The 23,653-nt window shown below is 42.6% G+C and overlaps 1 protein-coding gene across 2 annotated transcripts in view; it reads left to right on the top strand.

The window, feature by feature from the left end:
• The window catches only part of TMEM131 (transmembrane protein 131), a 3,850,119-nt gene that overhangs the window by 2,019,767 nt on the left and 1,806,699 nt on the right, over positions 1 to 23,653 (top strand). The gene's annotated exons all lie outside the window — the stretch shown is intronic.

The raw sequence follows: 23,653 nt of genomic DNA, 5'->3' as shown, positions 1-23,653 counted from the left end.
TGTTAAAGTTCTACAGGTAACTTTATGAGCTGCTCTGCACTGTACTGTTGCACTTTTAACCACAGCAAGAGGCTGTCATTTGAGTGGAAACTGCAAAATAATTTCAGAATACTCCAACTGTTATTTAGATTAAAATCATTTCTATTTAATAATAGAAGAGAATAAAACATTTATCAGTTTCAAACACTATGATGGTTAATGTTTGAAGTATTCTGTTTGATTATGTTAAACAGTTGGTCCAGTGAGTTCTTTTTGCTAGCCAACAACAAGGATTTCTAAAATGCTGCAACCAAACTGCCTACGGACCGCAGGGTCTTTAGCAGTGTGCTTGACAAGAGGGTGAATAAGAAAACTGAAGGGTGATGGGGAAAGGTAAAGTGCTGAGGTGTCTTAATTGGCTAGCTGATATTGAGGAATGAGCGGGGTATAGAGGATAAAGAGCCAAATGAGAAGACGTTTATCAACAGGATGATATAATGTCCAGAAGTTGTGTTTTGTGTTCTTGTGAAACATCACAGTGTAGCTACTGAATAGAATCATACTATGAGCATAAAGGTGTACTTCGAAAAAATAGAACCACACAAACATCGAACAGTTAATGATTGATCTGAAACAACAAAATACTTGTTTTTTTTTGCAGGGGCAACACCCCCCCCACATCACCCACTATTTATTTATACCAACTCCGAAATCACTTTATGGTGGGGAAAAGCCAGTTTCCCTGATCCCCACTGTTCACAATCTTGCATGGACTTAACACTAGCAGTAGAGAGCAAATGATTTTTGATCACTTCTGCTAGTGTTGAACATGTTTGAGATTATGAGCATTCAATTATATGGAGCGCTGTCATGCATACATACAGAGTTTCACTTCTGACAGTGGTGGTGGGTGGTTGCTAGACCTTGGGACAGGCTACATTTTTTGGACCTATAATTTGAACATTTGTAAGGTTCTTTTCCAGGTTAGTTTTGTTACCACTGTGGGATGGATGCGGTTTGTTTAAATTAACAACTTTGAATCGTGTCCTTTTTGACAATAACTGACTGAAGATTTTTGAGTTTTGGCACAGCCAGTGTGTTACCAGTGACAGAGGGTGAGGGGCGTGAGGAAAAGATATTTTGGCCATGTACTGGAGGTGTCATGATGTCTCTGCTATAGTTATTAAATCAATGAAACCATAATTTGGCTGCAGAGTTGGGATTTAATTTCCAGCTGAGCAGCTTTGGGAGTTTGTTGCAGAGGCAGAAGATTGTGCCGGTGTAACAGTGTTGTGTGGCCATGTATTTTTTGGGGACTTCGAGCTTTCCCGCAGAGGATTGTGTTTTGAATTCTCATATATGCTCTATTGGTGAAGGGAACAGAAGGGATGAGGAAGTGATGGGTAGGTATGGTGTTAAGCAAAGGAATGCAGAAGGTCAGATGGTAGTGGATTTTGCGAAAAGGATAGACATGGCTCTGATGAATACGTATTTTAACAAGAGGGAGGAGCATAGGGTGACATACAAGAGTGGCGGAAGATGCACACAGGTGGATTATATCTTATGTAGAAGGGCCAGTCTGAAGGAGATTGGAGACTGTAAAGTGGTGGCAGGGGAAAGTGTAGTTAGGCAGCATAGGATGGTGGTTTGTAGGATGACATTGGTGATCAAGAAGAGGAGGATGAGTGTGAGGGCAACACCAAGGATCAAATGGTGGAAATTGAAAAAGGATAATTGTGAGGTGATGTTCAGGGAAGAGTTAAGACAGGCACTGGGTGGCAGTGAAAGTTATCGAATAGCTGGGTAACTACAGCAGAGCTAGTAAGAGATATGGCTAGAAAGGTGCTTGGTGTGACATCTGGAAAGATGACGGAGGACAAGGAGACCTGGTGGTGGAATGAAGAAGTACAGGAGAGTATACAGAGAAAGAGGTTAGCGAAGAAGAAGTGGGATTGTCAAAGAGATGAAGAAAGTAGACGAGTATAAGGAGATGAGGTGCATGGCAAAGAGAGAGGTGGCGAAGGCTAAGGATAAGTCATATGAAGAGTTGTATAAAAGGTTGGTCACTAAGGAGGGAGAAAAGGACCTGTACCGATTGGCTAGACAGAAGAACCGAGCTAGAAAAGATGTGCATCAGGTAAGTGTGATAAAGGATAATGAGGAAAACGTACTCACAAACGAAGAGTGTGTGTTGCGCAGATGGAAAGAGTACTTTGAGGGGTTGATGAATGTAGAGAATGAGAGGGAGAGAAGGTTGGATGATGTGAGGATAGTGAATCATGAAGTGCAGTGGATTAGCAAGGAGGAAGTAAGGATAGCTATGAAGAGGATGAAGAATGGAAAGGCTGTTGGTCCAGATGACATACCTGTGGAAGCATGGAGGTGTTTAGGTGAAATGGCAGTGGAATTTTTAACTGGATTGTTTAATGAAATCTTGGAAAGTGAGAGGATGCCTGAGGAATGGAGAAAAAGTGTTTTGGTACTGATTTTTAAGAATTAGGGTGATGTGCAGAGCTGTAGTAACTACAGAGGGATTAAACTGATCAGTCACAGCATGAAGTTATGGGGAAGAGTAGTGGAATCTAGGTTAAGAAGGGAGGTGATGATTAGTGATCAGCAGTATGGTTTCATGCCAGGAAAAAGCAGTACAGATGCAATGTTTGCTCTGAGAGTGTTGATGGAGAAGTACAGAGAAGGTCAGAAGGAGTTGCATTGTGACTTTGTAGATTTAGAGAAAGCATATGACAGGGTGCCTAGAGAGGAGTTGTGGTATTGTATGAGGAAGTCGGGAGTGTCAGAGAAGTATGTATGAGTGGTACAGGATATGTACCAGGGTAGTGTGACAGTGGTGAGGTCTGTTTCTGATTTGCAGTGGTGATGGACAGGTTGACAGACGAGATCAGACAGGAGTCCCCGTGGACTATGATGTTTGCAGATGACATTGTGATCTGTAGTGAGAGTACGGAACAGGTGGAGGAGACCCTGGAGAGGTGGAAATATGCTCTATAGAGAAGAGGAATGTAGGTCAGCAGGACTAAGACAGAATATATTTGTGTAAATGAGAGGGAGGATAGAGGAATGGTGAGGATGCAGGGAGTAGAGGTGGCGAAGGTGGATGAGTTTAAGTGTTTGGGATCAACAGTTCAGAGTAATGGTGAGTGTGGAAGAGAGGTGAAGAAGAGAGTACAGACAGGATGGTGTGAGTGGAGAAGAGTGTCAGGAGTGATTTGTGACAGACGAGTACCAGTAAGAGTGAAAGGAAAGGTCTACAAGAGGGTCATGAGACCAGCTATGTTATATGGGTTGGAGACAGTGGCATTGACAAAAAGGCAGGAGTCAGAGCTTGACGTGGCAGTGTTGAAAATGTTAAGATTTGCACTGGGTGTGACGAGGATGGACAGGATTAGTAATAAGTATGTTAGAGGGTCAGCCCAGGTTGGAAGGTTTGGAGACAAAGCCAGAGAGGCAAGATTACATTGGTTTGGACATGTGCTGAGGAGGGATGCAGAGTAAATTGGGAAAAAGATGCTAAGGATGAAGCTGCTAGGTAACAGGAAAAGAGGAAGGCCTAAGATAAGGTTTATGGATGTGCTGAGAGAGGACATGCAGGTGGTTGGTATGACAGAGCAAAATGCAGAGGACGGGAAGAAATGGAAACAGTTGATCTGCTGTGGTGACCCCCTAACGGGAGCAGCCGAGAGAAGAAGCAGCAGTTCTATTTTCTTTTTGGATTTTATGGATTTGGGAGGTCAAGTTGAATACTGTAAATTATGTTGTGTAAATGTATGGTTATACAGCTGCTTGTGCTACGTGTTGCATTTTTTTTATTTGAAGAGTTTATTCTCAGTAAATGTGTTGTACACTTTGTTTCTTAAATTTGTGAATGCTGTTTATGTAACATTCTTTAAATAAGTAGTAAAACTTGAACTGGTTTGGTCATAACATCAGGATTGGAATGATCAAGTATACAGGGAGGGATATCTTCACTTTGACATACTCTAATTTGGAAGGGAGCAGATACATGTCATCTGGGGTTCATCATGCAGAATTAATTTGGTTGGAGGATATAAGGGATGATTTGATATTGTTTTCATTCATTCCTGAACTGATGGGTTCGGATTAGAGAGTCTGATCCAACTCTGCTGCTTTTTCCAGATCATCAGATCCTAGAATCTGGAGCTCCTCCCTTTACCCATAATGCCGCACCAACCTAACATACCCCAGGTCATGTTTGCCACCATTAGGTATCAGATGTTGTTTCCTAGCTCTCAAGTGATTTTGGTGTAATCTTCAGATTTTTACTGGTGTTTGAGTTACTTAAATTTTGTTAGTTGCCTTTCTTTTTTTCTGCTTCCCACATTTTACTGTTCTTAGCAATCCTTCCTCCCCTTTTAGTGCTAAGTTAGCATTTTCAGTACTACTTTAATTACCATTGCTGGTGCTCTTTTGTACTCTTTTGAGTACTTTGTCTACCATTGTTGGTAGTTTCTCCTTTCTGTCCCTTTTTCTTTCTCCTTAAAAAAAAGCTTTTGTCTGTTGGTATAGAAGTTGGATTTTCAGTTTCTGATCCAACAGCTCGATGTTCAAGATCTCCATGGATCCATACCCCTCCTCTTCCATCAGATTCTATTTCATTCAGGCTCTCCATTCCTAGAGGAGTTCCCTTGAAGGCATTCTAGGCCGCCTTCCACTACCTCCTCTCTTCGATCCTCCAGAAGCCTTTCAGAAGCAGACTTATACAGGATGATGAGGAAGTTCCTCAGAGCACAGATGCATATGGGTGTTCTTCTGGCTCTGAGCCCTTTTGGGCCTGAGAGACGATGACTGTCCACTTCCCCTTTCGTATCTCCTCCTGTGATCCATTTGTCCTGTTTGGAGCCATCAGAACCAAGATCCCTGAGGGTGTCTACTTCAGATCCGAAGAATGTTTTTTCTTCGAATCCAATGGTTCCCCTAAGCCAACCGGCCAGTGTGTTTTGGAGCCAGAGGGCCCTTGACGCAAAAGCACTGGTGCCAGATCTGTGGGCATGGAGTCGATGCTGAAGCTTTCAGAGCCATCTGTTCCCCTTGGAGTCTCGGCACTGCTTAGCTCTGGTCCAACTCCCACCTCTGGTAGAGTGTTGATGGGGTTGTAGAAGCAGACAATCCAGAAGATTTCAGTTTCGGACTCATCGACTTCTATTTCACCTATGCATTCTGCTTTTGAGGTGGTAGAGAGGGTTCTCTCAATGCATAGAGGACAGACATCCTTGCCCACATCTGATCAGACAACCATACCTCATACTGTTGTGTCCTGAGCCTCCACCATCTCTTCCACTGGGACATCCAACCCAAGCAAGCCTCCAACCCATCCATGAGGACATTTGTCAAAAGATTTTAATACTCTTAGCATATACTGGAAGAATCACGCAGATAAAAATAAGCAAAAAGGTTTATTTTACATGCATGGAAACATGCTACAAAGTACATGGTATGTCGGCAGTCTAATTTCTGCACACTTCACATGGGTTTTTATACCCTTCTCAGCACGTACACAGTAACTGGTTACCAGACAAGGAATTTCAGTCAAGGCTATAAATTCACATACTGGAGCCTTAGATGGTCAGAGGTCAGTCACAAGATAAGCTTGTGCCTGGACCAAGGTAACATCTGTGCATTCCTCTTTGGTCAGCAAATTCTTTACAAGAAAAACAGCTTATTTTAACTTGCTTCTTTGCTTGCAATGCAATTTCACATTTTAACCCTTACTATACATGATACAAAGATGTCGAACACAAAGATTCTTACTACATTTCCCCCCTTACAACACTTTGTATCATAAGTAATACATTTTATTCATACAGTTTTTCGCATGACTCGTGTTCTGTATATTCAGAATAATAAGCTTTAGTTGCATTGGCAGACAATACACTTGATATTATCATTCGGATGCAAGGAATGCAACAGCAACCCAACAGTAGGAATATAATGGCACCAACACATATAGCAATTAAGACATTCATAAGTACTGTTCCCCAATTTCCAAACCAATTTTGGAAAAAGTCAGTTAATGGTTTCTGTCCTGGTTTTGTAAGTTCAGAAACTTGTTGTAGGATCTCCAGATGGCTGTTAATGTCATATTCGTTGTCTGGAATGAACGGACAACACTCGCAAGTACCTCCTTTCGCCGCTAGGGGGAAGTCGAGCGCCATACGATTCTGCAATACTACAGTCCTCATTGCAGTTAACTCATCCGTCATCGATTCTAGCGCAGAAAAAGTTGCATTGCTCAGGGTTTTTAACAGTTTTGACAGTTTTCTGAGCTCCCAAATGGATTTTACTGTCCCATACGCTGGAAAAATACCAGCCCAGGAAATAACATAATCGCCCAAGTCCATGTGTGATAGCCCCTTGCTGCTACTATGGGCCAAATCGTGTTGATAGATCCAGGATGCATCAACATTACCTACGGGATTAACAGTTTTATTAACAGCGCGTACATTTCGTATTTTACCTTGGGGAAGAGAAAATGTATGTCTTATAGCTGGTGCTAAATAACCCAAAAAGCAACTGCCTGACCAATTCCTTGGTAACCATTTGTATGCTTTTCTACCACAGATAAAATAACAATTATTTACTTTAAGTGTAATATTGACTGGAACAGAGTGATTTCCTTTATCTTGCAGCCCTTTAAACAAAAGATCATACACAGATAACATTTTTTCAAAGAAACTTGTGTCATTAACAAGCCCTGTACTATTAACAAGCACTCTTATAGGCTTGAAACTCGTTGCACAGTGCCCATCTATTGTACAGTTATGAATTATTGTTACATTACACTGACTCCATCCAACCTTAATCTTGCCTAATCTTTGAAAACATACAGTTCCATTCTGGCGACCCATGAGGGGTAATGCTATTTTGTCCTTTAAGGCTGCAGTTGAAGTTTCAAATAGTAAATTAGTCCATGTATCATTTGCCCCCAAAGGGACTGTACCTAACATTAGACCACCATGTACAGTAGGGATAGCCGTGCATATCCAACAATTTGAAACATTAAAAGATAGAGCATATGCATACTTAATAGCTTGGTACGTATTAAAAGGCGGATGCCAAGCCGTATTCTCGTCTCTCTTTACTTGGCTAGTCTTGTTTGAAAATAAAAACGGCCAAAACAGAAAAGTAACGCTCACACTTATTAGTAACAAAATTATTTTGGAATGCTTTTGTGGGAAGGGCTGCTCCCTTCCGGTATTTTTCTGCATTGCTACAATAGTCAGATACTCATACAAAACAAGATTACTACTAATCAGTGTTCCTCAGGGGAACTCAAGTTTTTGTCCAGTTCAAACTGTTTTACCAGTTTACAGTGTGTCAGATGGATCCATGATGTTCGTTCTTTGATTCGGATTGCTGTAGGTGTTGCGATCAAAACCTGGTATGGACCTTCCCACTTAGGCGAGGCCCAGGTTTTCCTCTTGACAATTTTAATCCAAACCCAGTTCCCGGGTTTCACTTCCAGGATCCTGTTGTTCTTCTGATCTGAAAAGCAATCATTCGTTAAAGAGGTGTTAGTCCTGGTCAGCAATTTCCTCATGTAATCTGCTATCTCTTCACCCCCCTCACGTTCTGCAGGCAAAAGATTTTGCCACTGCGGGACGTAATAAGGTCTCCCGTATAATAGTTCAAATGGTGTGACCCCTTTTGAGGTGGGAGTGGTATGCATGGACAGGAGTGCCAGAGGTAAGCAGTTTATCCAAGACTGATGTGTCTCGGCCATGAGTTTACGTAACTTGCCTTTGAGAATGCCATTATGGCGTTCAACCAACCCTGCTGACTGTGGGTGGTAGGCACAATGGTGTTTTAATTCGATCTGAAAAACGGCGGCCAACTTTTGAATAACTTGGTTTACGAAACGTGTGCCATTATCAGAATAGATGCGTGTAGGTAGCCCAAAATGAGGGATAATGTTATTTGTAAGGGCCTTGGCTACCGACAGTGCATCTGGGTGTGCTACCGGAAAAGCTTCAGCCCATTTTGTAAAAGCGTCAATAATGACTAACACAAATCGCTTCTGCTGAACAGGAGTTAGTTCAATAAAATCCATGCAGATTGTGTGAAATGGATACGGAGGCAGCGGAAAAGCTGCTGGGGTGATCTGCACCCCACCACCATGGTATCGTGCACAAAGCAGGCACGATAAACAAAATCGTTTAGCGTATGCTATAAAGCCCTTGGTCCAGAAAATTTGCTGGATCATTTGAACCATAGCAGCAGGGCCCAGATGAGATGGGCCATGCGTCACTAATGAGGCATACCTAAAAAGGTTAGTTGGCAAGACATACTTATCATTTGGACCTACAAAAACTCCCTGCTTTTGAATAGCCCCATATTTAATCCATCGCTGTTTTTCCTGAACTGTACTAAGTTCCTGCATTACCTGTAAAGTTTGTAGATCAAATTTATCTGTAGGGTGAAGTTCCTTCTGTGTGGTCTCGAGTGCAAAGGTAGAGGTTAAGGCTACACTTTTTGCAGTTTTGTCAGCCAGTGCATTTCCAAGTGATATTGGATCCTTGGCATTCGTGTGTGCTGCGCACTTACAGATGGCCAGTCCCCGTGGCAGTTGGACAGCTTGTAAGAGGCTAAGGATTAAATCCTTGTGGGTTATTTCCTTTCCTGATGCCGTAACCATTCCCCTATTTTTCCATTGCTGTGCAAAGACATGGACTGTGGAAAAAGCATACTGACTATCTGTGTAGATAGTAACTGCCTTATCCTTGGAGATGGTGCATGCTCTGGACAAAGCAATCAATTCTGCCGCTTGTGCGGACAGGTTCCTGGGGAGGGGTTTTGCCTCCAGTACCTTAGTCTCAGTTGTGACTGCATACCCCACTTGTGTAATACCTGCCTCATTCTTACGTGCTGACCCATCTACAAACAGGGTCCAATCTGAATTTGCCAAAGGTTGGTCCTTAAGGTCTGGTCTTGGTAAGACATTAGAGTGTATTAAATCTAAACACACGTGAGGGGCACCATCGTCAGCTGTAGGTATCAGCGTGGCTGGATTAAGAGTGGTGCATCGCTCAATGGTCATTTGTGGTTGTGATAGTAACGTTGTCATGCAGGATAAGTGTCTGCTAGGAGAGAGAAAGGTAACTTTATCCTGTAGTAGTATTACCGCGACAGAGTGCGGTACTCGTAAGGTAAGGTCATGAAACAAAACTAGGGTTGCAGACGCTTGCACAGCCTGTGCGGCTGCGACTACCGCTTGTACACAGTGTGGCAAAGATCGTGCCACTGTGTCCAATTTACTGGAATAAAAAGCTAATGGTCTTAACTTATCCCCATAAGTTTGCAACAGAACCGATGTCATAAAGCCCTGCTTACCATCTACTGTCTGAACAAAGGGTTTTGTATAGTCAGGGAAGCTAAGTGTTGCAGATCCTGCTGTCAACTGTTTTACCCTAGTAAATGCCTGTATTGCCTTATCCGTCCATTGCAGCGCGTCATGTGCTGCCATAGGAAGTGCGAAAATAAGTTCTGAAAGTGGACTTACTTCCTCTGCATAGTTGGGAATCCAACTACGACAAAAATTTGTTATTCCTAAAAATGACATCATTTCTTTTTTTGTGTTGGGCATTGGTGCCTGTAAAATGGCTTCTTTTCTACAGTTATCTAGTTCTCTACCAGCAATTGAAATGGGATAGCCTAGATACCGTACTTCAGTTTTACAAAATTGTAATTTAGATTTATTTACATTATGTCCCTCTTTCGCCAAAAAATGCAATAACCGAATAGTTTCGGACTCACAGACAGTCTCCGTGGGTGCAGCCAGTAAGATGTCGTCCACGTACAATAGTAGATGACAGCCATGCTCTGGTTGAAACTGTGCCAGGTTTGTCGACATTTCTTGCGAAAAGATTGTAGGCCTTTCACAATATCCCTGCGGCAGTCGTGTGTATGTGTACCGCTTGCTCATAAACGTAAAAGCGAACCAAAACCTACTATCTTCCTGTAGGGGAATAGAAAAGAACGCGTGACTAATGTCAATAACAGAAAAATACTTATCCGTGGGAAGGATATCATTTAACAAAACAGATGGATCTGGGACCATAGGAGCCCTTGGCACTACGGCAGCATTTACAGCCTGCAGATCCTGTACCATTCTCCATGTCCAGTCCGGTTTCCTTACTGGGAACAAGGGTGTGTTACACGGTGAATCTGTACATGGAATTAAAACCCCAGCTCTCAGTAGAGCCGTGATCAATGGAAAAATGCCTTCTTCTGCCTTTTTACTTAATGGATACTGACGCTTATGAGGTCTAAAATCGGATTTTGGAGTTATTTTAACCTGTCCTGCTGTTTTCATTAGCCCAATGTCATGCTGTCCTAGGGACCATAAGGATTTTGGTACTGACTGTAGTTTCAATTCTTTTTGTGGGGTCAGAAAGCATAGTCAGGATGGCATGCCTCCTGTCGGTGTTAACCGATCTTCTCAAAGATGTACCGTTGGTCTGGCCTGGGTCACCCAATTTAACTTCTGTACCTGAACCCCCTTACCTGCCAGCTGTTCCGGTGTCATCTTTGACCAATCGATAACCTTTTTCCCAACTATATACCATGCCGTTTGTTCTTCCCTAGTCACAGATACATGTGGGATTGAGGCATTTTGAAAAAGCTGTTGCATGTCTCTTGTGAGACTACAAGTAACTGCAGAGTTCCCTGTCCTGTCCCAATAAAGATTTTGTAATAGGATCCTGGTCACCTTGTGTTTAAAAAATTGTTCCTCATATTTGGGATCAGGTCCCACATTTTTCCTGTAATACATTGTACAGTGTAGTTTGGCAGCCTCTGGTAACTGAATAGCCATACTATATTTGCTCAAAGCTAGGTTAGTTAACTCATTGGCCACACTTTGTGGTCCTGTTTCGATAAGATCATTACTATACCAGTAATGTAAATCCCCTTGCCCTACCTGCAACATTTCATCCTGGATTTTCATACGCTTAGCCAAGATTCCTGATGCAGTTGTTACTGCTGCTATTCTAAAAACATGCATCAAATCCCTTCCTAATAAGTTAACAGGGCAAATCCGAGAGACAATCACCCAAAATCTAATGGTTTGATTAGTTTCAGGGTCCGTAAACCATAAAGGTTTAGACAAAGGTTCCTTATAGATGCGGCCGTCGGCCGCTTTGACTAATACATAGTCATCAGTAGTCACATTGGATGGCACTGCAGTGTGTTTCAATAAGGTCCTAGAAACCCCTGAGTCACATAGAAATTCTACGTCCCTCCCTTCAACCTGTAATATGATTACCGGTTGCACTTCTAACTGCATAGTCGAGCTAGAGCTGTCAGGCTAACAACCTGATATTCACCTTTTTCTGAAAAATCAGTTATCTCATGTTCCCATCCTGCACATTCCCTTTTACCTTCTTTATTCACATCCTCAAAATCATCCTCATTCTGTATTACTGACTCTTGCCAGTCGACCTCAGCACCTGGGTCCGGTTCGTCCGTGCTGCCATCATATAGTCATGCTGAACTATGATCTGGAGCAGCAGCGGATTTCCCGGGATTCCGGCAATCTCTTGCGAAATGCCCCTTCTTACTGCATTTAAAACATTCCCCCCTCTTTTGTCTGCCTTCGTAATCTTCAAAATGTCCTACATTCCCTCTCCCTCTGCCTCTACCCCGTCCCCTTCCTCTACCTCTGTTGGACGGAGCTTATATTAACATAAGTGTTTCATCCGCGCTCACCGTAAAGGTTTGAGCCTGTTTTCTTTTCTTTTCCTCAAGATATTTTTCTGCATGTAAGGGGATATGAGTCTGTGGACAGGGTATGTACTTTAGCTTCTTTTTGTTTTTACTCTGATTTGTCTATACTATGGTTACGTAGTTCCAGAGTCTCCTCTGCTTGTTTTTTGTAAAACTACGGAGGGTATTTTTCCCTGCTTCTCTGCCCCTGTAAAACTACGGAGGACACCTTTTCTTGATTTTCTGCTTCTTTTTCCTGATACTGGGGTGGACCGACCATTTCTTTAGGGACTTCTGGATACAAGGGTGGGACTGTCGGTTTACGACAGACAACAGATGTCTCGTCATCTTCTTTATGGACAAAAAATGCACCTTTTGCACTTGAGCCATCACTTTCCTTATTCGAAAATTGTTCCCTATGTCTCTTATTAGCTTCTTTTAACCATTTCTGTGCTTGAGGGAATCCCACCTTTACTTGATTTTTAACTTTTCCTCCTGCGTCCCTACGCAGATCTCTCACCAAATTTTGACATTCTGATCTATTTAAGTTACCACTAAACCCATAATTTGTCTTTCATTTTTTATGTATTTTAAGTTTTTTTTTTTTTTTTTTTTGGATGTAATTTAAACATATATTCCTCATCTTCAGTCCTTTTATTTAAGCAGCCCTTACTAGCACAACAACTGCTTCCTATTCCCATTTTTCTTATTTAAAAGAAAAACTGTTTCCTTTTCCTGAGATCTCTACCGGTCTTTTGTAAAATTTAAACAAAAGAAATTCCTTTATGACTAGTCCCTTAAAAAAAAGTACTTTTATAAATGTAAAAGCTTACTTTACTGCGGATCTTCTGCCCCGTTCGTCACCGTCCCACGGATCGAATCTAAGAGTGACTGGCCTCTACTTATGACTTCTTTGTCGGAGATTCGTTCTCCCCTCCTGTACTGGTTTTTCAGTCCCTCTTATGCGATTTGTACCGTGAAGAGGTGGCCCCACGGTCTTGGGCGCCAGAAATGTCAAAAGATTTTAATACTCTTAACATATACTGGATGAATCACGCAGATAAAAATAAGCAAAAAGGTTTATTTTACATGCATGGAGACATGCTACAAAGTACATGGTATGTCAGCAGTCTAATTTCTGTACACTTCACATGGGTTTTTATACCTTTCTCAGCACGTACACAGTAACTGGTTACCAGACAAGGAATTTCAGTCAAGGCTATAAATTCACATACTGGAGCCTTAGATGGTCAGAGGTCAGTCACAAGATAAGCTTGTGCCTGGACCAAGGTAACATTTGTGCATTCCTCTTTGGTCAGCAAATTCTTTACAAGAAAAACAGCTTATTTTAACTTGCTTCTTTGCTTGCAATGCAATTTCACATTTTAACCCTTACTATACATGATACAAAGATGTTGAACACAAAGATTCTTACTACAACATTCTTATTTCTTCCGATACTATCCCAGAACACTCCACTAAGGAAATCTTTTGCAAGAGGATGTGCAAAAGAAGGCACTTAGATTCCCACCCCCAGGAATCTCTCATAGAGTACACTGGTTTTGATAAGGGGATGGGTCCCCTAGATCACCACCCGATGATGTCCCCTTTGGAGACATCCTGGAGCTCTTGAAACAGAGGTGGTTGGTCTTCTGATAACCCCTCCCAAGAGGAATCTGTGTTCCTGGAGGCTTTTGGGTGTGGCCCATCTACTTCTTGAGCAACAGCCACCCCCCCTCCAGCTGATGAGTTTATTGACTTAGTCTCTTGGCAGGTGTGGTAGGAGTTGAACACTGTTGAGCTAATACCTAAGAAACTAGATAAGATTCTTACCCCCCCCCCCCCCAACCATGGTTATTGCTGCAGCTTCAAGAAAGGAACTAGCAGAGTAGAACAGAGCTCCTCTGTCCATCCCCCTAATAGTGAGTCTAAGGCATTGGACAGATTTGGGAAGTATGTTTATGCTTCAGCGACCTTCGCTCTTAGGTTTCTGAATTACTTGGCACTTTTTACAGTATTGCAAAGGGATTTGATCAAGGAGCTTAACAAATCTCTTTCTGGATCCATGTCCTCTGAGAATGAGAACAGAAGCCCCTTGCAGCTGGCCACCCTCTAGTCTGTCTCAAATATGTCCATTAGGTTGATCTCCCATGCTGTGGAAGACACCTTACAGAGGACGGGTTCAGGCATAGCAATCAGGAGACATGCTTGGATGCACATATGTGATTTTGCAGAACCATTGAAGTCTTCTTTTGTTATTGCACCCTTTGACAGATCTTCCCTTTCTGGCCCCAAGGTTAAGGACACAAACTCCAGGTGTGAACAAGAGGGAAAAAGACCCTATCTGCCATGGATGCATGTTTTTCTACCCCTCAAATGCCCTCCACTATGAACCAACAAGGTGACAGAAAGATGTGGTTTAAGAGGTACCAGGATTCTTTCCAGGATTCACTTGGAGATAGTTCCACCAGGGGCAGAGGGGGAATGCCAGTGGAAGACACCATCCTTGTGAGACAGCTGGCCCCCAGAACCAGTGATCTAGTGATTCTTTCTGAGATAAGCCAGACTGGCCCTCTCTGGGGGCAGTCAGGGGTCATTTATCCCTGCTTCAGAGACCCTGGCTAGCCATTGCAAAGGATTTGTGGGTGCAAAGGATGATCTCCAGAGGATATACCATACCATTATTCATAGCTGTTACCATAGTTCTGAAGAAAGTCCCTAATGTTCCACCCAGTTAGAGGAAGCAACATCTCTAGAAATAAAAAAGCTACTAAAAAAATGAGTCGTCCAAGAGGTTCCTCCAGACCTGAGGGCATACAGAACTTAGTCAAGATTATTCTTGGTGCCAAAAAGACAGGGAACTTGAAACCAGTTTTGGATCTCAGCAAGTTAAACCAGTTTGATCAGTATAAAAAGTTTCGGATGGTCACGATTTAGTCCATTTTGCCATTGCTGCAAAAGGGCAATTGGATGTGCACAATAGATGTTTATGATGCATACTATCGCATAAAAATAAACATGCGCTCAAGGAGATACCTATGTTTCTGGCTGGAAGCCAGTCGTTATTAGTTCAGAGCTCTGCTCTTTGGTCTTCCCACAGCCACCAGGGTGTTCACCAAATGCATGGCAGTAGTAGTAGCTCACTTGAGACTGCTGGGATTCCAGACATTTCCGTATCTAGATAACTGGCTCCCTACTGCCCCAACCAGCCATCAACTAATAGAGGCAAGGGACTATTTGCTCCATTTGTATTGTCATCTGGGAATAACAGTCAGTTACAACAAATCTCAACAGAAAGTCTGGAGTTCATAGGGGGCACGTTTGGATACAGTCAGTCAGACAGCCTGTCTTCCCTTTACTTGAATAAACACTCTGCAGTCCCAAATAAAGTGATCCAGAATTCATCTTCTCCAGCCTGTCTGATCCTATAGAATGTGTTCCATGGCAGCAGCTATCACCCTTGTTCCATTGGCCAAGTTCTGTATGAGTATCCTTCAGTGGACTGTGTCATCTCAATGGTCTATTCTCCAACATCCATTGTCCATGCCAGTCAAGATCACTGAAATGTGCAAGAGATATCTTCTATGGTGGATTCATCGAAACCAGCTCCATGATGGCTGTCTTTTTGTTCATTCCCTACCCAAGACCACTGTGATCACAGATGCTTCCCAGCTCATGTTGGGTGGGGCACTATTTGGAAAAAGCAAGGAGGTCAAGGCACATATCAGTATCCGGAGATGAAAGCTGTCCCCCTAGTGTTGCAGGTCTTTCAAGATGCTCTCCCATTTGGGACAATTGCGATTCAGACAGACAATATGCTGGTAGTCTGGTACATCAACAAACAAGGGGGGAACCAGATCTTACCCTCTTGTCAAGAAGGTATGAGTGTGTGGCAATGGGCGATCTCTTCCAGTCACTTTCTGATAGCAATGTACATCCCGAGGAAATCCATTGCGATTGCAGACAAACAAAGCAGGTCCATTCTGATGCCTCACGAGTGGTCTCTCAATGTCAAAGTGACATTCCTCTCACTTCAACAAGAAGTGCAGCAGGTTCTTGAACCTGATCTCTCCATCAGGGAGTCACCAAGAGATGCTCTAGTTCATGATTGACCATGCAGACTCCTGTGTGCTTTTCCACCCTTATCACTAATTCCCAAATTTCTTCAGAAAGCAGTTCTTTTGAAGAGCAGTTATCCTGATTGCTTCCTTTTGGTCTTGTCGGAGTTGGCTCCCTTTCCTTTGGCCTCATCTTCTACATCCACCATGAATTCTTGATCCAGCTCCAGACCTCCTTTCTCAACCTACAGGCATGGCTCATCCGGATATAACAGGCCTCAAACTGGCTAATTGCTAGATAGCCCAGGCTTTCTTCCTTGGTCCATCTTATTTTGCTATCTTCCTGTAAGGCTTCTACTAGAAAGACTTACAAGAGGAAATGGAATAGGTTGGTCTTCTGGGCACTTAGCAAAGATCTGGACCCTTTTCAGCACTTGTACCAGCAATCCTTGAATTTTTAGCTTTAATCTTTAATGAAGGAGCTATTTTTTCAACTATTAGAGTTCAGTTGTCTGCTATTTCTAATTTCCACGTGAGTGATAACTTTACATTAGCCTCTTCTAAATTATGCAAGGCCTTTCTCAAGGGAGCGATTTGCTTAGACCTCAGTTAAAAGATCCTCTTCCCCCTTGGGATTTAAATATAATGCTTCAGGCCTTAACTTAATCTCCCTTTGAACCTTCAGCCAAAGCTGACCCAAAAGTTTTGTCTTGGAAAACCATTTTTCTGGTGGCTGTAAAGAATATCTGAACTCTTGTCTTTTTCTTCAAAACCTCCTTATCTGAGTTTTCACAAAGGCAAGGTGTCAATGAAAAAAAGAAAAAAAAAAGACAGGGTGTCAATGCAAATTATTATGAATCAAATATTAACCAGGTCATTAATCTCCCAGTTTTCTGTCCAGATTTTTCAAACAAAGGATAGTTCATATTACATCTGTTGGTTGTACATAGACACCTTTGTTTCTACCTTCATAGTACCAAAGACTTTAGGAAATCTGACTAGTTGTTTGTTTCCTTTTCTCCTACCAAACTAGGCAATCCAGTACCTAAAGTTACATTTGCCAAATGGTTGACTGATTTATAACCTTTGTCTGTGGTAAATTGGGTTAATCTTTACCAAAACCTCCTAGGGCCCATTCCGCGAGATGTGTGTTGCGGTTTCTTCATTTTTTCGTCCAGAGTATCTTTAGATGATATTTATGCAGCTGCAGCTTGAGCTAATCCCCACATGTTCATTGTCCAGTACAAATTGGATTTGATTTCTAGGAACAAAGCAGCATTTGGCTCAGCAGTGCTCTGAAATATCCGTCGCCTCCCAGGGTTGTAGCTGGGGGCACTGTCCCATCAGTTGAGGAATGAATGAAAATGACAAGATCAGATTAAACAGCTATGTACTCTCTGTAACATTCTGTGTTGTCCATTTTTATTCTTCATCTCCCCACCCACCTACAACTTTCTTTTGTGCTTCTGGAGAAATCTAAAAGAAGTATAAGACCCTCTGTTTCTTGTCTGAGCTTCATCTTCCCTTTTTCTGCTCTACCACTGCTTTTTTCTTTTATTGGTTGTCCTGTTACATCTAGGGTCAAGCAAACATGATCTGAGGCATATTAGGTTGGTGGGCCATTATGGATAAAGGGGGGAGCTCAAGAGTTCTAGGATCTGATGATCCTGAAGAAGAGGCCGAGTCAGATCAGCTTCTCTGATCCAAACCCATCAGTTGAGGAAGAATGAAAATGGACAACATAGATGGAACATTATGGTGAGCACATAACTTTTTATTATGTTTGGTTTGTGTGGGGGGATTTTGTGGTCCGGTCCTCCTCAGCTTGGATCTTGAGGTGAAAAAAGACAGTGGTGAAGACAAAAAGAATAATAAGATACAATACTAAGGGCTGTAGACTGTAGAAATGACTGCAACCTGGGTGAGTGGAGGTTCAGTTACTGGTCTAGCACTGAAGAAACCAGGCAGGGAAGAGAAGAGTGAAGGGGGTGATCTGTTGTCGTCTCCTAAGGGCGAGGAGGTTTGAGTGCACTTGGAGGCAGACTGGGTGGTGCGATTTCCCTGATGGGGATCAGGGATACCACTACTCATGCTTCAAAGGAGAGAGAGGGCTGTTTGGAGGGAATGCCTTTTTTGGAAATATAGGAATGTATTCCACAGCTAGCCCATTGCACATCATTACCCCAGTACTTTGTCAGGTGCATGCAGGGAAGTAGGGCTTAATGTAAAAATTTCAAATTAGCCGTAATAGCTGCCTGAATGATGGCCCTTCCCAGTCAACCCTGGTGAAAGGGCATAAACAGTCCTTTTCACTGGGAGATTACTTGAAAAAATATATCAGTGTAAGGGCCACCATGTTGGATAAGTGTTTGTAGAGGAGGTTTGTAACATGAGAAGAGGTTTAGAACAGCAGAAATGTACACGATGAAAGAGGAGGAGGACAGTGGGAAACTATGGATTTACTACTTCAGTGGTGTAGTACTTAAGAAGAATGGGAAAAACAGGTGTGTATGAAATCTGTGAGGGTATTTAAGACCATTGACAAGGAAATGTTACTTAATGCCTAAGGCTGATGTCACCCAGAAATGCATTTCTAAGAGAACAAAGATCAAGATAAAGTGATTCAGCATAACTAGATATTGGCCAAAACATTTTGGAGAGAGGAAATGACAACTGCAGAGAGCCATTGGCAATGTTATGACTGCTTTGATGATCAAGGGTAGTATTTGTTATGGGCTTGTCAGATGATCGAGATTTTCGGAAACTTGAACTTCATATGGTCGAGACCATATGTTCAACTTGAAATTTGAAGTATTTGTATGGAGATCGCAGTGCAGTGGGGACTGGGGAATTTACTCTCTTCTCCATTATAGTGTGATCTCAAAAGTTTGTATATATGTATATATATATATATATATATATGTATATATATATATATATATGTATATATATATATATATTTGAGGGGTTGCAGGGGAAACGCCCCCCAAAAATATGGGATTTTTGTTGTTTTGTATATATATATATATGTATATATATATATATATATGTATATATATATATATATATATATATATATATATATATATATATATGATTTGTGGTGCAGGCTTGCCCTGCCTGCAAATATGGATTTTTGTTGTTTTGTTTCGTGTGTTTTTTTTTTTCCTGAAAACTCAAATCACCTGACATAAACCCATTCATTTTATACCTGTGGATGTTAGTTTTGTAGGCCATCTTCCGTTGGTCTGCTTTAAAAATCTGTTAATTTCACATGCACTTCACTGGTTTCCATCTTACTTGCAAAGTGCTTCAGATAGCCACCCAATTTTTTTCTTAATGTTATCAATTTCTTTTTTTATGTCTGCGCATTTTTGTATGTGACTATATAAATTTATTTTGTTTCTTCACAAGTTACTTAAAAAAAAAAACTGTGGAGTATAGACATGGATGTCCTTCGTGTTTCACTGTTGCAGCCATTACATTTGGGTTATCTGCCTGCAGGTAGCCCTCAGCCAGCCTGAATACCAGGGTCTTGGATTCCTGTGTCAGATGCTGTCTCTTCTTCCAGGACGTCAGGTCGTCAGGGGTATAAAACATGCAGCCGACGCCATTACATCAGTCTTTCTTGCAGCGCAGTGCCCGAAGCAGAAGTTCGCAAGTGCCGGTCGGCCGAATCCTGAAATTTTCATTTTCGAGTTTCAGAACCGAAGTCCTCAAAAAAGCTAAGTACCCCATTGGGGATCCTTTTTCTTGCTCTTATCCAATGTCAGTAAAAGTTAATAATTGTATTACCTGTGGAAAGCAAATACCTCATAAAGATTTTCATTCGTACTGCATTCCTTGCTTAGGCCCAGACCACGACGGCCCTCGCTGTTGGTTTTGTGCCTTATTCAACCCCCGAACTATTAGTCATCGGTCTATTTTTGCAGCACATTATTTTGGTATTCAGTATAACTGTCCAGAAATGGCTTTGGTAAACCATCCGACTACCGATATTGCGAAAAAACGTAAGAATAACAACAGAGACAGACTGCATAGGTCCAAAACTGCCGACGATGCTTCCTTTAAGCTAGTCACCAGTCTGCTGGTACTCAGTGAGGCACTTTCACTGCCCCTGATACCCACTACTTCAGATTCGCAGGGCTGTACTGAGACCCATTCAGAGTCCGGTATGCCGCGAGATGCTTCTTCGACTATGGAACCTGCGGATGTCTCTACCTTGGATGGGTCCGGAGCCGCTGTGCAGGCACCTGCTTCTGAGGGTGTATTCAGGCCTACAGACTTGTATTTTAAACTGACGCCATCTTCTTCATCCAGGCCTAAAACTCGACCCACGCCTAGAAAACCGATGTTCAAACCACATGGTCAGGCCCATATGCCTAAAAAACAAATGATTAGAATGGCTGAAGACCTTATTACTTTAATTAGGGGTAGCCAGCCTTCCCCCTCTAAGAGACCTAGAACTGATTTTCCTTGTAATTCTTCTGATCAGGATTCTGATATTTCTGTTTCTTCCGATTACCAGGATTTGCCCTTATCTACCTATGAGGATTCTGATGCAGAGGATTTCATTCCATCTGCTTCCCCTCCAGAAGATTTTTATTTTGGTGAAACCTTGCACACTCTTAGGGAGCATTTCCTCTGGGAAAGCCAGGATTACTCTGACTCCGAAAAGAGGCTTATGAAATTCTTACTCCTTCTTCAACACAGGCCTTTAGCTATCCCTCCTTTTCTGGACATTGTAGATTATGCTTTCTTGGAATCTAGCCTTTCCCCAGACACTTTACCTCCAGCTCCCAGAAAACCTGACCGGTATTACAGAGTACCTGACTCTCTCAAGTTCCTCTTCAAGAATCCTACTGTGGAACCAGAGACCATTTCCGAAGGTCCAAATGGCATTAAGGCTACTGCTGCCAAAAATCCTATCCCTTCTGATGGAGATTCCAGAGCCATGGACAGATGGGGTAAGAATGTATACACTTCTGCTACTTTGGCCATTAGGGCTTTAAATTGCCAGTTTCAGATGTTAAAGTACCAGCAACATATTATGGGAAACTTAAACAGAAAATGATGTTAATTCCTGACTGTGCTGAACACAAAGAATTACAGGATTTAATGCATTCTGTTGAACAAGTTGGTAAACATACTTTGCAATGTGGTTTTGATTCTTTAGAAGCATCTTGCAGGGCTGCTGTCACTGGGTCTGTACTTAGAAGGCATGCTTGGCTTAAGGAACAAAACTTGCCAGGTCATGTTAAAGCTAAGTTACTGGATGCTCCCTTAAATCAAGACTGCCTGTTTGACAGTAAAGCAGAAGTCCTCAAAAAGATGGAGGAAAAAGCTAAATCTATGTAAACTGTTGAATATTTCCTGCAAGTACAGCTTGCCAGATTTAGTAGGCATTGGCCTTCAAAGAATTGGTCCTTTCCAGTCTCTTCCAGGCCTGCTCAGTCCAAACCCAGGAACAGCAGACCACTTAGATTACAGTCTCGGGCTACGCACAGGCCTAAGCAGTGGGGGGGCTCCCACTTCCAAAGCAGGAAGTAGCAAGACACCCCTATGGAAAAATGTCACAATGACTTGACCTTAACCCTTCCAAGCCCTGCTCAACTGCCTGCTCCCTTATGAGGAAAGCTTGCCCTGCATGCAAAAAACTGGGAACTCATTACCCAGGAGAAATAGGTTTTAAGTATAGTTTTCCAAGGATACAGATTCCACTTCCACACTCTACCAACCCCAAACGGTTGGCCAGACCTACCCCCAAATCAGTGGGCAGAGGCTCAACAGCAGGTTCTCTCTATTCTATGTATCAGGGCTATTCAACCTGTCCCAGCAGAAGAAAGGGGACAAGGTTTTTACTCAAGACTTTTCCTGGTACCCAGAAAAGACAGCTCCTGGCGTCCTTTTTGGTAATCCCAAAATTCAGAATGCTAACACTTCAACAGTTGCTTCCTATGCTAGGCAAAGATGCCTGGTTGGCAACCTTAGACTTAAAGGAAGCTTACCTGCACATTCCAATAAGGGAATCTTGCAGAAAATGCCTACTCTTCAGGGCAGGCTCCATGTACGATCAGTTCTCTGCACTTCCCTTTGGCTTATCTACTGCGCCTAGGGTATTCACAAAGTGTCTAGCTCCAGCCATTGCATTTTGCAGGCAGAGAAATATTCAAATATACCCATACCTGGACGATTGTCTGATTCAGGCAGAAAGCTAGGACTTGGTATTAAAACATCTGGCATTCGTAAAGAAGCTTCTAACCTCACTGGGGCACACCATAAATGAAAAGAAATCTCACCTAGCACCCTGCCAACAGATTGTATTCCTGGGAGCAAGCTTGAACACAACTTCCCAGATGGCTTTCCTCACTCTAGAGGAAACAAGTTTATTTGACAGCCTACTTCAGACTACTGGCCACAAAGACCCAGCTATCCGCAAGGAAAATTCTGTAAGCCCTGGGATTCATGGCCTGTTGCATTCTACTAATTCCATATGCAAGACTGCATATGAGGAAACTACAATGGTATCTAAAAAGCCTATGGTGCTAACATTCTCAGGACCTGGAATCAATGATTCCTATCATTCCTTGTATAAAGACAGAGTTCCTTTGGTGGGCAGAGGCCTGCTACCACAACGAGGGGCTCTCTTTCACTCTATCCCCTGCCACCCAAACCTTAACCTCCTAATGTAGCGTTTGGAGAAAAGGGTGGTGACATGCGAACTTATTTTATGAAGAGACAAGTTAATCTAGTGTAGCAACAGGATTGAAATGAATGCGGCATTCACTCATTCATGCTTTCATTCTTTTAGGTACTAAATGTTTAAGCCCATGCTAAATCAGTATAACAAGTAGCAGGTCAAATCTCCAGTTCTGCTGGACCCACTATATTATTAAGGCGAACAAAAAGCTTGGGTATGGGGTGGAGGTGTTATGCAAGTGGTGGCTCGGAATGCAAGAATCCGATTGGCTGCCACCACTCACTGAATCGTAACTAGATATGATAAATGAAAACTGTATCTTCTCATGGCCTTAAAGGCACAGGCGCCATGAGATGAATGAGTTAACAAGAGACGCATCAGACTATGCATGGGGGGCTCACTTGGCAGGACAAGTGCATTCAGGGCAAATGGAACCCGAGTCAGATGCACCTGCATATCTACCAAAAAGAAATGTTAGCTGTACAGAATTCCCTGACAGCCTTCAAAGACCACATCCTTCCAGGACAATTATTGGTAAAGACGGACAACACCACAGTTGTGGTACATAAACAAGCAGGTGGAACCCACTCGTACCCTCTCTGCAGACTAGCCATGGCTCTGTGGAATATAGCCTTGAGCTACCAAGTACACCTACAAGCTCAGTTCCTGCCAGGCAAGCTAAATTCACTGGCAGACGATGCAAGCAGATATCTCATGGACCCACACAAATGGAAACTGGAACCAAAAATATTCAACCTCTTAAGGAACAAATAGGGGACTCCAGAGATAGACCTGTTTGCCTCCCCTCAAAACTACCAATTGGACAAATTCTGCACAAGGACTGCCCACAGTCAAGCTTGAAAAGTGGATGCCCTGTCCTTTTCCTGGGAAAGCCTCTCGGTTTATGCCTTTCCCCCTTTGCCTCTCCTCTCGAAGGTTCTGCTAAAGATAAAACAGGACAAGCCAAGGATAGTACTGATTGCACCAGACTGGCCATGCCAGCATTGGTATCCCCTCTTGTGCAGTATGATACTGCTGGAACCATGGCACCTACCTCAGACACCTTCCCTGCTGTCCCAGCAGGCGGACTATATTCTGCACCCTCAGCTTCAAACCCTGAACCTTGCAGCCTGGCTAATTCCTTGAGCACTCCAATAGCATCCCTCAGTAAACAGGT

This window comes from Protopterus annectens, chromosome 5.part0 (assembly GCF_019279795.1).
Source record: "Protopterus annectens isolate FY-2018-M chromosome 5.part0, PAN1.0, whole genome shotgun sequence".
In the NCBI taxonomy this organism is placed as follows: Eukaryota; Metazoa; Chordata; order Ceratodontiformes; family Protopteridae; genus Protopterus; species Protopterus annectens.
Note: the sequence above shows the minus strand (reverse complement) of the source record. Positions and strands in the feature narration are given on the sequence as shown.